This window comes from Haliotis cracherodii, unplaced genomic scaffold, assembly GCF_022045235.1.
Source record: "Haliotis cracherodii isolate W230 unplaced genomic scaffold, xgHalCrac1.p SCAF_6, whole genome shotgun sequence".
NCBI lineage: Eukaryota > Metazoa > Mollusca > Gastropoda > Lepetellida > Haliotidae > Haliotis > Haliotis cracherodii.
In genome coordinates, this window is record NW_027266319.1 from 60731487 (window position 1) to 60745418 (window position 13932).

Sequence of the window (13932 nt, forward strand, 5' to 3'; positions counted from 1 at the left end):
GAACAGTGGCACCCGAACCAGCCCACTTCCTCAAAGTGGGTACTGGTAACATGAACAGGGCCACCTGAACCAGCCTACTTCCTCTAAGTGGGTATCAGTAACATGAACAGGGGCACCTGAACCAGCCTACTTCCTCAAAGTGGGTATCGGTAACATGAACAGGGGCACCTGAACCAGCCTACTTCCTCAAAGTGGGTATCGGTAACATGGACAGGGGCACCTGAACCAGCCTACTTCCTCTAAGTGGGTATCAGTAACATGGACAGGGGCACCTGAACCAGCCTACTTCCTCAAAGTGGGTATCGGTAACATGAACAGGGGCACCTGAACCAGCCTACTTCCTCTAAGTGGGTATCAGTAACATGAACAGGGGCACCTGAACCAGCCTACTTCCTCAAAGTGGGTATCGGTAACATGAACAGGGGCACCTGAACCAGCCTACTTCCTCAAAGTGGGTATCGGTAACATGAACAGGGGCACCCTGAACCAGCCTACTTCCTCAAAGTGGGTATCGGTAAAATGAACAGGGGCACCTGAACCATCCTACTTCCTCGCAGTGGGTATCGGTAACATGAACAGGGGCACCTGAACCAGCCTACTTCCTCAAAGTGGGTATCGGTAACATGAACAGGGGCACTTGAACCAGCCTACTTCCTCGAAGTGGGTAGTGGTAACATGAACAGGGGCACCTGAACCAGCCTACTTCCTCGCAGTGGTTAATGGTAACATGAACAGGGGCACCTGAACCAGCCTACTTCCTCGCAGTGGTTAATGGTAACATGAACAGGGGCACCTGAACCAGCCTACTTCCTCAAAGTGGGTGCTAGTAACATGAACAGGGCCACCTTAACCAGCCTACTTCCTCAAAGTGGGTATCGGTAACATGAACAGGGGCACCTGAACCAGCCTACTTCCTCAAAGTGGGTATCGGTAACATGAATAGGGGCACCTGAACCAGCCTACTTCCTCTAAGTGGGTATCGGTAACATGAACAGGTGCACCTGAACCAGCCTACTTCCTCAAAGTGGGTATCGGTAATATGAACAGGGGCACCTGAACCAGCCTACTTCCTCTAAGTGGGTATCGGTAACATGAACAGGGGCACCCTGAACCAGCCTACTTCCTCAAAGTGGGTACTGGTAACATGAACAGGGGCACCTGAACCAGCCTACTTCCTCAAAGTGGGTATCGGTAACATGAACAGGGGCACCTGAACCAGCCTTCTTCCTCAAAGTGGGTATCGGTAACATGAACAGGGCCACCTGAACCAGCCTACTTCCTCAAAGTGGGTACTAGTAACATGAACAGGGGCACCTGAACCAGCCTACTTCCTCAAAGTGGGTATCGGTAACATGAACAGGGGCACCTGAACCAGCCTTCTTCCTCAAAGTGGGTATCGGTAACATGAACAGGGCCACCTGAACCAGCCTACTTCCTCAAAGTGGATATCGGTAACATGAACAGGGGCACCTGAACCAGCCTACTTCCTCAAAGTGGGTATCGGTAACATGAACAGGGGCACCTGAACCAGCCTACTTCCTCAAAGTGGGTACCGGTAACATGAACAGGGGCACCTGAACCAGCCTACTTCCTCAAAGTGGGTACTGGTAACATGAACAGGGGCACCTGAACCAGCCTACTTCCTCAAAGTGGGTACCGGTAACATGAACAGGGGCACCTGAACCAGCCTACTTCCTCAAAGTGGGTATCGGTAACATGAACAGGGGCACCTGAACCAGCCTACTTCCTCAAAGTGGGTATCGGTAATATGAACAGGGGCACCTGAACCAGCCTACTTCCTCAAAGTGGGTACCGGTAACATGAACAGGGGCACCTGAACCAGCCTACTTCCTCAAAGTGGGTATCGGTAAAATGGACAGGGGCACCCTGAACCAGCCTACTTCCTCAAAGTGGGTATCGGTAATATGAACAGGGGCACCTGAACCAGCCTACTTCCTCAAAGTGGGTATCGGTAACATGGACAGGGGCACCTGAACCAGCCTTCTTCCTCAAAGTGGGTATCGGTAACATGGACAGGGGCACCTGAACCATCCTACTTCCTCTCATCATCTCATTACAAATACAACTGTAAATGCATCTTAAACCTACTCAACTGTATAAACACTGCATTGCCTCCTATCCTGTAAATATTCTTGTCAACCATACTCTGTACTTCACTCGCTTGATAACGGTGTTAGAACATACACCAAAATGTTGCTCCTAATTGTAATAAAGAAGTTGTTCGTCCATATGTCTCATCCTTACTCATTACAAATACAGTTATGTATTCTATCATGATCTACAGATGGCAAAACAAGACCAGTAATAACCTTTTTAGTGATGCAATTAGGCCATTACTAAAAGGTCCAGTGAACATAGTTCACAGGAGCTAATGCATTGCACACAACTGGACATGTCATGTTGGCGGGGGATGTGAGTATTTCATGCTTGTTTTACTGATTTTACATCGACTGTACCGAACACATCTTAGTTTAAATACCCGGAACATCACGATTTATTGGTAATATTACATGATGATTTCGATCTATGTTTAAAGGACCGACCATTCAATATTCTGAGTGTGGTGGTGGTGCGCCTGGAATGTATTTTTTATTTAAACAAATTGTCCTAGAACGTGTTTGAAAAAACAAAATATGTTTGACTTTGACCAAAAAAAAGGATATTTGCTGCCACCAATAATCAATTGTTGCAAGTTTTTATTTTTGCTGGCACATAGTTCTAATTTGAAAAATTTATCTGTTTTTGCAGCTGTAGCTCAAAAAATATCCAGTCACCATAGAAAATCCAAGCTCACAGATGGGATATAGATTTAGCAGATGTATCTAATATCGCTGCAGACAATGATGGGGTTAACTATTTACACATTGTTATTAACATTTTACTCGGTATTTCTGGGTTGAACCATTGAAAACTGAAACCCCTGATACTGTCATCAAAGCTTTGAAAAAGATATTTCTTCAGGCAGATTTACCTAATATTCTTCGGATAAAAGGATAAAGTCGTCATCCTCGATTAATCAGTGTGTCATATTTCATTCTGTTATAAAAAAAGCAACTTTGATTTGACTTGTTATGAAATGTACCCAGAATCCATTCGCAACCACAGCTTCCGTTTCTGAAATGACGCCACCCTCTTAATCGCTCTAATCACTATCACAAGCCATCGTTATCTTTAATCTGACCAGAAGACATTTTAGATAAAACCCTTCCCATACTTATAAGAACCTATCTGCTAAAATAGGTGTTCGCAAAATGACGAGCTTATCCAGCAAAACCGGTGGCAACTGTCACAACCACAAGCAAAGGCAAGTCAATTGTTCACATGGAAAAAAACCACGGGAACATATGGTACGAAAACCTTAAACCTTCAGCTCGAAAAGTTGTTCCATGATTTTTGGACAGTGGGACGGTAGTCCTTCAAGTCATTCCAAGTTTGCTTGAGAAGGTACCGACATTGCGAGCCGAGTACTGTTTTTAACGCGGCTTGTTTAATCACGGACGGACACTGCTATTTTGAGCGCTGTGTCACTTCCACCGGACTCAGATGGAAGCTATAGTGGATCATAAGAACAGCTTATACGTCATAATCCAGTCAAGTCTCGTTAATCCGACAATCGGCTTTATCCGACACTAATGATGGGAGCCGATTAAATCAATGCTATTTGGACCCGTTAATCCGACAGTCTCGCATTCCGACTCCGACTCCGACTCCGACTCCGACTCTGACACACCTAATTTGCAAAGAATTACCGAAATCACTCATTAATCAGTCTCGTTAATCCAACACAGTGATCAGCGTACTCCGTGGTTATCTGCCCGCGAGTACACAGCCCGTGTTTTGATGCGAGACGAGTCGGCTGGTAGCTGCATATTACAACGGCTGCAGAGATAAACATGATTATCAATAAACAATTAATGCCTTTAATAATCCAAACAGGATTAATCACATGCTTAGATAACCTCAATATCATTAAAATCAGATACAAGTTCTTGGTACCGCTGAAGACATCCCATTACAGGTCACGTCAGAACGACCTTTCGTGAACTTTGACCGACCAATGAAATGACTAACAGGAAGTCGACATTGGCCACTAAGAAAGCAGCTTTCTTGAGTGTTGGAGAATGGAGATATTATACACAGGACAATCGAGGATACAAAGTCAATGAATATGTTTGGAATGCAGCAATATATTTTATACTGAAACACAACGAAAATGCATAATCAATTTGACTGAAATCAGATAAGATTATTTTTGCTCATGTCCGCCTCCAAACACAACGAAAGAGATTCGAACCCGTACTACGACATGGCTGTGTTTGATTATCTCATGCTTAAGAACAACTTACTTTCAAAAATTACAAAACTTCTAATATCTGTTTCTCAAGTGTCTCTGTGTAAAAGTAATATTAATGTCAGCGTATCATGACTATCGTGGTATACCCTGTCACACTGGTTCTGTATTTGTAAGGGGCGGTCGGGTAGCCTAGTGGTTAAAGCGTTCGCTCGTCATACCGAAGATCCGGGTTCGATTCCCGACATGGGTACAATGTGTGAAGCCCATTTCTGGTGTCCCCGCAGTGATATTGCTGGAATATTGCTAAAAGCGGCGTCAAACCAAACTCACTCACTGTATTTTTATAATGTTTATTTCTTAAATGAGATATCAGCATTATGTACAGCTCTTAAAATGTACAAGCTTTGACAATATTTACCCGTATTTAAATAATGATGACTCCCTCAATAGAATCCGACCTCGGCAATGTCGGACAGTCGATTTTAGGCACAAGTGGGTATTTCCCGCATATTCTCACAATCCTCACATTGATTACCTGTACCTTTTCTCCCAATACTGATTGTCATATGTCTCCTGCTTTTGGATGCGATCGTTCGGCCATCGCGTTTATCTTCGTTGCCCAGCTACATCTTAGGGGAACAACTTACTCCTCTCAAAAATAGCATCGTCCAATATACAACGTCATGAAGTTGCGAGCGCATGTTAGAAGCTCCAGAAAGAACGTCATGATAGAGCAGCATTTTATCGTAAAATAAACCACACTTCGTTCTTCATTGTTCTTTGCGATTTATCGCATTGCTATCGTATAGTATAGAACATATCGATTACCGTTTGTGATTATACTATTTTTTGTGTCTGTTTTGGTCTACTGGAGAGTCAATGTAAACTGCTTTTTATTGACCGTGATGAATAATAAACAATGCTGGTTAAAACTTCATCAATGATTACATAACAAATAAGCCCTAATATCGCCAGCTAAAACAGAAGAAATTGATAAGAAAATACAATATAAGAGAATAAATAGTGTCAATATGTATTGTCTCTATTGTCAGCTGGTTGTCAACGGACAGGCAATAAATATTCTACTTTCTTAAGTAAATTATTTGAATGGCGGGTTCTACCGGTAGGGCAGGACATGCTTACCCTTTTTGGCGAACACCTGGTGTCATCACTGATTTTCAGTGGTCCATTCATATAATTTCCACACCCATTTTGCCCTTTACGTCAAGAGGAATCTGTTTCGTCAGAAAACCCTGGCTGGTTATTCCCTTTCATTGACATTTTATATTTTTACGGTGAACGTCTGTAGGAAGAAATGTTCCTTGTGTTAGTGAGTATGGTTTTACACCGCGTTTTGCAATATTCCATCTATATCACGCTGCGAGACAACATAAATGTGTTTCACACATTGTACCCATGCAGTGAATCGAACCCGGGTCTTCGGCGTGACGAGCGAACGCTTTAACCAATAGGCTACCCCTACCTCGACACCCCTCTGTGTTTGAGCTCCTCTTAATCGCTTTCGTCTATCTCCTCATCGAGATACTATTTACACATAGACACTGATGACCCAGTACACAGTTCTAATGGGAACGTAAAAGGCCACTATGCTTGTCGTAACAGGCGACTAACGGGATCGGGTGGTCAGTCTCGCTGACTTAGTTGATACATGTCATCGTATCCCAATTGCGTAGATCGATGTTCATCACGTCAATCACTGGATTGTCTGGTCCAGACTCGATTATTTGCAGACGTTAAACAGCGTTAAACAACAAACAGACAAACAATCTTATGGAAAACGGAACACAGTTTTCTTAAACGAGCGAAGGATGTGGGACATAATCTCAACGTCAATGTTGATTTGGTTCTGTACTGCTGGACGGTACAGAAATGAGTGTCAGTTTTTCAAGGAGAGGCTTTCTGAACGACCACTGCATCGAGGCTATGTGCAGTGTGTTAAGAGGATCAGCAACCCTGCGGAGTCCTTCGGGTGGATGAGGTCGCCTGGTCTGATAGGTGAAACAGAAGGCTTTCTGTTGGCTGCCCAGGATCAAAATGTAAATATGAATTGAAGATTATGCCATGAGACTGTCCAACACATTGTCAGTGGACGCCCAGCTTTGGCACAAAACGGTATCTTATGCGACATGACGGAGTGGCTCGGTCATTTTATTACCGTCTTCGCCATGCTTTTGGTTTTGAAACAGAGGTCCATCCATGGTACGACCCAGAATATCTTGAGGGCGCCAACAAACCTGATCTTGTCGTGTTTGATAAATCCATTGAAATCACTTTTATCATTGAATTTTCTGTCCCTTTTGACACTAATGTGATTGACAAGATTAAGGAAAAATCATGGCAATATGCAGACCTCATTTTCGACATGTCACGCTTGCATGTAAGTACCAGGTTGCCGACTCCCCATTGTTCTCGATGCCTTAGGTTTGGTACCTACCAATCTGTTGACTGACACTGGGAGAGTACCGGGGTTTGCTGCCAGGAATACAGCCCTTCTAAACAATAAGGGTAATGCAGAAGGATGCAGTGTTCTGGTGTCTTCACATTCTCCGAAAAGTTATCGGTGGGTTTGACTAGGCAGCGACTCCTGGGAGAAGTCCCAGCAATCGATATATTAATCTACCCATTACTATAATAAATGACGATACTCAAAGATCCACCTAGACCATACGGTGAGGTAGTAGTGGAAGCAACGGGTAGATTTTGACAACCAGAGATGATTGGCCTCACTTTATTCGCTTCTGTGTGTCTTCAGTACGCCTACAGCCATACCGTAGTTCGTCATTTCACACGAATGATGGAATTAAATGATAAAGTTATGACCGACTGGATTCAGGACTTGGCTCACAACACTGATGTTGGCTGTGCGGGACTTTGTTTCAAAGAAAAGCCGTGCAAGGGTTTCTCATTCTACGCCGGTGTGTGTTATACTCACAACACATACGTTCTTCACACACCCTCTGGTCTACATCTACCTTCACCTGGAATGAAGACGTTCGCGAAGAAAGGTAAGCCAGTGTGAAAGAAAAGTGAGTGAGTGAATCTTGTTTCAACACAATGTGTACATGAATTTAAAGATGAGACTTTCTGTTGTTTCTCATTCATTTCTTGGGCGTGTTATAAACACTGTACAATGTTTCTACACTCGTCACTATTTCTTAACTCGAGGGGAAAGAAAACGTTCTTCAAGAACTAGTCTGGAACCCCATCTTCAGGTGAGGTGAGGTGAAATGGGGTTTAACGTCGCGTCCAAGATTATTGCACTTATATAGAGACGTGCCTGTACGTGTGTGTGTGGCTGCTTGTACTAGTCCGGACTGATGCCGATTTATAGGAGGACTACTGTTGTTATATTAAAGGCAAAAAGTAACCTTCTTTTTGAATTGGCCACACTGTGAATTTTAGAGACAAATAACACTCATGGCATCTCTTTCAGATTAAATGTGTACCAGAGTTGAATTTGGCTGTAACCGAGCCCTGTGTGCGTTTTATAGGTTTTTATACTTCATAAGTTAAACAAAATGTCAAATTCAAGTTTTCTCAGCAAATATGTGTGTTATTTAGATCTACAATGAAAAACTGCAGTCTTACGTTACCTGCATTCGTGTTTCCTTTGATCTGCAGCCACATGCATCTCTCCATATCGTCAGATGGAGGACATATGCATATGGGTGTCCACTTCTGCAGTGAATAACTCGGCGGCAAGATCGAAATGTCAGATGGACGGTGGAGATTTGGTGACCTTGTCATCGATTGACAAAATACAACTGCTCGACGCGTTTATGGTTGCAAATGGTATGTTGTGCTATATACTTAATATTATATCATGTTGAATGACTATTGACTATTGATTTACTGTGGGCATTTCGGGTATAAACAAGTCACAAAAACACCAAATACATTGCTCTATACTTAATGGTATACCATGGCGATTGGCTATTGTTTTACTGTTGTCAACAATATTCCCTCTGTGGGTTTTTCGGATCGGGTGCACGTAGGCCAAGTTGTCTAAGGTGGCGCGATTAACTCTGCACAGTTGGGTGCCTTGGGCGCCAGAAACAAGTTCGACTCCTGGTTCACCCCGATTATATTGCCGTGATATAACACGAATACTTTTCAAAGCGGCGTTACACTCAACTCACTCACTCACTTTCCGGACCAGAAAAGGTCGTCAGTACCTAAACAATTTACGTCAAATGACCTACAATTAGCCAGGTCACTCACTGTAATAAGACGATCCTCATGGACCCTCGTGATAGGCATGAGGAATAGGCCACCGGGATCTGTGTCGCTCGGACCGACTAACTTGAGGACTAAACCATGTCACTGTAGCACGACGACGTGACTCAATTTCTCATGTAAGAATCAATCACTGAATGAAGTGAGTATGCACAGAGATGACAACTTAAACGTTAAGGGGGCGGTCGGGTAGCCAAGTGGTTAAAGTGTTCGCTGGTCACGCCGAAAACCCGGGTTTGATTCCCTTCATGGGTACAATGTGTGAAGCCCATTTCTGGTGTCCACAGCCGTGATATTGCTGTAATATTGCTAAAAGCGGCGTAAAACCACACTCACTCACCCACATAAACGTTAAGAAAATGTATTGATGACGTACGGTCCCGTTACAACAAACAGACCACGTTACAGCTATTCAAACTATATGGCGACGGACTATGACTAATCGAGTCTGGATCGCACAAACCAGTGATTGATACTATGACCATTCATCCACCCCGTCGGGTAACGATGACACGTTATCAATCATGTCACCTGGACTTTAAGTCGCCACATGTGATCAACATATTGCTGGGGACAATGCTGACCCAGAGTGGATAAAACCCACGAGGATAAACCCCTGCCACTTTCCTGTTAAGATGCCAGAAACAACAAAGAAAGGAACTTGGTGACGGTATGTACCATCTTGGACAACACTATCTTGGTGCAGCCTTTTAAAAGAGATCTGATGCGGTCGGGTAGCCTAGTGGTTAAAGCTTTCGCTCGTCACGCCTAAGACCCGGGCTCGGTTACCGACATGGGTACAATGTGTGAAGCCCATTTCTGGTGTCCCCCGCCGTGATGTTGCTGGAATATTGCTAAAAGCGGCGTAAAACCGTACTCACTCACTCTTTAAAAGAGATCTTAACATATTTCTGAAGCCTCACGAGCCATCAAAATACGATTGTGTCGTTACCATTCCTTGCAGGTTTTGACGTGGACAGCCGACGCTCTGTTGGTGCCTATCTAGATGTGGCCACTCTCACGTGGAATTGGCTGGACGGATCTGCACTCACAAGCTCAAGCCGATGGTGTGATGAAGATGATAGTTACCATCCTTCAGAATCTTGTTTACAGTGGCAGAGCTCCTGCCTCTTGGACTTTTCCTGTACAGCCCCCTATGAGTATATTTGTGAAATCACGTTGTAGAATGGGCTCCGCTGTCTCAAGCTAAAATTACCATGACGGATCCCATTACCCCAAACCCCAAACCTATAACGAGGACTAGCTTCGTAGAGTGGTAATATGGATGGGCCGCTGTTTATGGGAAGATTTTAATGTGTTTGAAAAATGCTTGGTTGGTTTGTTTGTAGTTTAACGCCGCACTCAGCAATATTCCAGCTATATGACGGCTAAATAATCATGTCTGGACCAGACAGGCCAGTGATTGATATCATGGGCATCGATCCACGCAACTTGAATACAATGAAACGGAGTCAACCAAGGCACCTGATCACCTGAACTATTTAGTCGCCTCTGACGACAAACGGGTTGTTGGGGGACCCATGATGTTTTTTTCATCACTTTATTTATTTTATTACTCCTTGGGTATCGACGCATTACAAAAGAAATATCGATGGACAATATATATAATTATGTTACGTAGATGTTATTGTTTGTTTGTTGTTTAACGCCGCACTCAGCAATATTCCAGCTATATGACGACGGTCTGTAAAATAATCGAGTCTGGACCAGACACTCCAGTGAGGTGAGGTTAAATTGGGTTTAACGTCGCGTCCAAGATTATTGCACTTATATAGCGACGTGCATGCACCTGTGTGTATGTGGCTGCTTGTACTAGTCCGGACTGATGCCGATTTATAGTGCTAGCTCACTGAGATACCATGTCGCAGTTTAACATGAATACCCCACTCAGACACAGTATACTGACTCCGAGCCGACCAGTCCTTGTTTTAGCCCTTTAATGCCGAGCACCAGACAGGGTAACAACAAGTACCATCTTTTAACGTCTTTTGGTATGACGAGGCCGGGGATCGAACTCCGGACCTTCCGCTCTCCGGGCGGACGCTCTACCACTAGACCACGAGGCGGTCTGACAATCCAGTGATTGACATCGTGAGCATCAATCCACGCAATTGGGATTGATGACAGGTATCAACCAAGTCAGCGAGCCTGACCACCCGATCCCGCTAGTCGCCTTTTACGGCAAGCATGGGTTGCTGAAGACCTATTCTACTCCGGATCTTCACGGGTCTTAGTGATGTGTAAACATAGGACATTGAATAATTCTTACATATGTATACAGGTTGTGACAGGAGATCCAGACGGTCATAACAATATAAGGTCAATACTTTCCAATATTCGCATTCTGAATAGGCAGTGAATTTGTTGAAATGATAAGTCTTCAGATCATTCACATTTTTACATTTGTTTTTTAGATGTATGATTTACAGTAAAGTACGGTTATAACGAACTCAAAGGGACTACTAATTTTAGTTCGTTATAACTGTAATTCGTTATTAGCATATATGCAGCATAACTACAGCAAATAGTCGGGACTAAAAAGTAAGTTCGTTATATCCGTCAGTTCGTTATAAGCGTGTTCGTTATAACCGTAGTTTACTGTAGTTAGAACGAAAATCAAGTTGAGAACGTCATTTCGTTTTTTCTTAAATCCAAATAGGACATTTGGCTTATTTATTTCTAATTTTGTGCCAGTACTGTTTTCTATCCATTTCATCAAGCTGTGCCATAACTGTTTTTCATGTGTACAGCCAAACATCTGATGGATAATAGATTCAACTTCAACGTCGCAAAAAGCCCGCCGTGATATTGCTGCAATATTGCCAAAAGCGGCGTAAAGCCATACTCACTCACTCTCAAAAAGTACACAAAGGTGATGTTTTTATTTTATGGATGTATACATCTTTATTTGTTGGGAGAATTCTACAATCTCATTAAAATCAGACCTCAGTTCTCGCTACCGCTAAACAAAGATCTGAGGACATCCCATTAGGGGTCAGAACGACCTTTCATTCGACCAATCAGAGCATCGCTTACCAGATTATGAAAGACAGTCGGAATGTCATTTCTAATCATGCAGCCTCGAAAACTTTAACTCCGAACAATAGTTACGGGTTTAACGACTGTATCCATACAATCTAGACTATCTATTAGCCATTCCAGAATGTTCTTTTGCTTAGGTTTCAAATTTGTAATCGAGAATTTGTCAAAATATGTTTCGAAGCGTAGTCGCCAATTTGAAATTAGTGCCGTAAAGCACGAGAAAGCTGCCTTCTGATTGGTCATTCTGTTGGTTGGTCAAAGTTCGCGCAAGGTCGGTCTGACGTGACCCGTAATGGGATGTCCTCAGATCTTTGTTTGGCGGGTAGCGAGAACTGAGATCTGTTTTTAATGAGATTGGAGAATTCTATGGACCATTTAGTATTAAAACCATTTTAGTTTGGTGCTATCGGTACCCAAAAGCAATGAAATTATGAGTTTTCCATAAATCATCTGTTATTTTTGCGTGAATTTCATTTTCCCATTTTGTTTTACTCGAATCTTTTCCTTTAAATTTATATTATTCACTAAATTTGAATAAAATATACACAAAGAAAACGGTTAAGCACACCCTAATATATTTCATTATTGTTTGGTCCCAATAGTTGTGACATTCATGAAAGATATAATTATGGGAAGAATTATGTTTTCTCGAGATGATGTAACCAGTCATGCGTGACGAAAGCTCACGCGCCATGCATGGTATGCCCGTGCAGCATGCAGCCCTCAAGTATGTCTAAAAGTAGTATATCCAAACGTTAAAATTGCTTTCTTAAGCTCGGTTTTAAACAGTTATTCCATGACATTGTGTGACCATGGCACGAAGGCGATTATCAAACGTCAAAAGATGGCAAATAATTGCCTTGCATAACGCAGGAATGTCTTGTAATGCCATTGGTCGGAAATTGGGATATCATCACAAAACATAGCCGAGAAACATGCTCAGAGACAGTTGTATACGGCGGGGGCTCGGTAATGGTTTGGGGGTGTATCTCTCATGATTGCAGGTTTGGTTTGGTTACCATAAGGGTCAACTTAACAGGGGCTCAGTACATCCGGGACGTTTTGTGGCCAGTCATCGTTCCTCATTGTGACAATCACCCTCCTGCTACTCGACCTCAGTACAGGGATGACAATGCCAGGCCTCATCGTTCGCATGTAGTCGTGGATTACATGGGCCATAATAACGACTCTACCCTGGCCAGCAATGAGCCAAGTTTGAACCCCTTTGAACATGTTTCGGATATTCTAGGGCGGCGCATACAGGCACGAGATCCTCCTGTACAAGATTTACGCCAGTTGGAAGCAGCATTGCATCAGGAGTGGTCAACGTCTGACTTGAGGCATGAGACGTAGGGTGGAATGCGTCATCCGGGCACGTGACGGTTTTACCCGCTACTGATCTGTTTCACGTGTCTTGTCAAGTAGAGACTTTGAGGAACATTTTCACATGAAACATCAAACGTAACTCGTTTACTTAATCCTGCAGCTCCATACTTTTTTAGGCATTGTCTAAGGTCAAAAACAGTACCTGTGTTACCAAGATGTGTTTGTCAGTAAATTTCAATCACAACTCACCAATATCTTCTTTATTTGTTGTCAAATGTTTGTTCTATACGATGACATTGGTATCGCCCAGCTCCTGTGGTCCGTCATCCCATGCCATAATTATTCAATTTGCCATTTGTCATGGTTCAGAAATAGGGGTGTGCTTAACTTTTTTCTTTGAGTATATCTTGTATCAAGGCACTTATCTGTAAACTTCTGCCATTTTATCGAGTCAAATGCTTGTTCGAAATCGATTAATATCAATAATCCTGGTATGTTTAGAAATTCTGTATACTATAGTAGAGTCATATCCCTGGAATTCTTGACCACATTGTTCCTACCTTTTTTTATGAGGGACTTATTTAACTGACATGTTTAACTAAAAAAGCCCCCGTGACCCTCTGGAAAATGACGGCTAACTCTACCAGAACGCAAAATTCAAAATGGCTGTCGACGCCATTTTGAATAGCATGAAATAGTTTATTTCTGGAAGAATATCAGTCACAGACACATATAAGGTGTCTAATTCCATTAATTGGAACATGAAAAATCCATTGGAATCGTTATTTTTACATTAGAAGCAATTTTGTCGAATAATAGTGTCGTACATTCGCCAATGATGTATCTACCTTTCATAAAACCTTTTTGATCTTCGTCTACAGTAGAAGGGATTGCTTATAATAGAAGGGATTACCCATATTCTTACCCAGAATCCCCGGGGGTCGGCACTGGAATTATGTTATTTTGTGCAT